Source organism: Asterias rubens, chromosome 4 (assembly GCF_902459465.1).
Source record: "Asterias rubens chromosome 4, eAstRub1.3, whole genome shotgun sequence".
Lineage (NCBI taxonomy): Eukaryota > Metazoa > Echinodermata > Asteroidea > Forcipulatida > Asteriidae > Asterias > Asterias rubens.
The window spans coordinates 8,191,708-8,194,084 of NC_047065.1; the positions used below are offsets into that span (position 1 = coordinate 8,191,708).

At 35.6% G+C, this 2,377-nt stretch overlaps 1 non-coding gene across 1 annotated transcript; it reads right to left on the reverse strand.

Moving 5' to 3' along the window:
* On the reverse strand, positions 1 to 72 carry Trnan-auu. Its single transcript has one exon. It is a non-coding gene; the product is annotated as a tRNA-Asn (tRNA).
* Positions 73 to 2,377: the final 2,305 nt, after the last annotated feature.

The window sequence follows — 2,377 nt, forward strand, 5'->3', positions numbered from 1 at the left end:
CGCCTGGTGTGGGGCTCGAACCCACCACCAAGGATTAATAATCCCATGCTCTACCAACTGAGCTAACCAGGCTGTGATTTAATTGTACAGGACAATAAAAATGTGTAAATGTTTCTGATATTTTAAAGGTTCATCACACAATTAGTTTGGAATGTCTATTAATAATTACTTAAAAAGTAATTTTTTTAAGGATAGCTAGGCATTGTAAATAAAAAAATTGTTTTAAACAAATAATGGAGAAAAAGTGTGACAGGTTTGGATTTCTTTACAACTAGAGTTAAATTATGTGTACCCACAGTGACTAATGAAAGTATTAAAGGCAGTGGACACTATTGGTAATTACTCAAAAATAATTATTAGCATAAAATCTTACTTAGTATCCAGTCATGGGGAGAGGTTGATAGTATAAAACATTGTGGGAAACGGCTCCCTTTGAAGTGACATAGTTTTTGAGAAAGAAGTAATTTTCAAAGAATTTGATTTGAGGTCCCGAAATCAAGCATCTGAAAGAACACAACTTCATGTGACAAGCGTGTTTTTTCTTCCATTGTTATCTCGCAACTTCGACGACCAGTTGAGTTCAAATTTTCACCGGTTTGTTATTTTCTGCATTATGTTGAGATACACCAAGTGAGAAGACTGGTCTTTGATAATAATAACAGTGTCCAGTGTCTTTTAACTCTCATTATAAATAACTACAGATGCTGTCTGATTATGACCGATGGACAATTGTATTCACAACAACCCCTGGAGTGAAATTCACAACATGCATAATATGGAACTCATAAACTAAAATATTGTTTTCTTTTATTAGTCTTTTTTTTTCAACTTCTTAATACTTTTTCTGCACAGCATCCCATGTCCGCTAACAAAAACACCTTTCCCAAGCTCATACGAACTTGAAACTTCACACATAAATATTTATTTGATTTATTTCTTCTTTACCTATGGGGAAACCTCTCAGTGAAGCACTGTTTTCCAGAGGTGCCCAGCAACTACAAACATTTAAAAATTTTAAGTTGTATTAATATAAAAATATATTTATAATAACATATTGATTAAAGACACTGGACACTATTGGTAATTGTCAAAGACTAGTCTTCACAGTTGGTGTATCTCAACATATGCATAAAATAACAAACCTGTGAAAAGTTGAGCTCAATCGGTCATCGAAGTTGAGAGATAATAATGAAAGAAAAAACACCCTTGTCACACAAAGTTGTGTGCTTTCAGATGCTCGACTTCGAGACCTCAAATTCTAAATCTGAGGTCTCGAAATCAAATTCGAGGAAAATGACTTCTTTCTCGAAAACGTACACATTACTTTTAGGGAGCCGTTTCTCACAATATCTTACTATAAACCTCTCCCAGTAATTACCAATAGTGTCCACTGCCTTTATGAGCAATATTAAAAATAGAAAAACAGCCAAATTTAAATAAAGACTATGGATACATGTATATGGTAACAGCACAAAAACTTTACAAGCCAAATATACAATAGAGACAAACAATAACGGTTAAAAATCTGGTCCAGCCAGGAAAAACACCACATGCCCAATACATTAAAAACTATCAATTTTTGTACTGAACTTTAAAACTTACTTCAGTGCATGGCAAGGGAATTTTAGTGTAAGGGGGAGTTGGGTATTAAAGGCAGTGGACACTATTGGTAATTACTCAAAATAATTATTAGCATAAAACCTTTCTTGGTGACGAGTAATGGGGAGAGGTTAATGGTATAAAACATTGTGAGAAACGGCTCCCTCTGAAGTGCCATAGTGTTCGAGAAAGAAGTAATTTTCCACGAATTTGATTTCAAGACCTCAAATTTAGAACTTGAGGTCTCGAAATCAACCATCTAAACGCACACAACTTCGTGTGACAAGGGTGTTTTTTTTCTTTCATTATTATCTCGCAAGTTCGATGACGGATTGAGCTCAAATTTTCACAGGTTTGGTATTTTATGCATATGTTGAGATACACCAACTGTGAAGGCTAGTCTTTGACAATTACCAATAGTGTCCACTGCCTTTAAATGTGCTGACCACATGAGCAGCAAATTTTCATTTTCCTGAGTTGGTTTTAGGCAGTGGGGAATAGGAGACTTTCCAACACTAGGTGGCAGCAGACATACCGGGTAAATTTCCATTGTTACGTAGTTCTGAACATGCGCATAATTCTGAGAACAATGGATTTACCCGGTAAGTCTGCTGCCCTCTATCGTCCCAGAAAGTCTCCCATTAGATTAACTTGTGAGCCCGATCTGACGTTGTATGAGTGGGCAGTGGGGCATAATTAAAAACATTACAAAGTTGAGGAGGCAGTGTGGAAGTAAGACTCTGATACTAAATTGTTAAAGTGAAAATTTCTCCAGGCA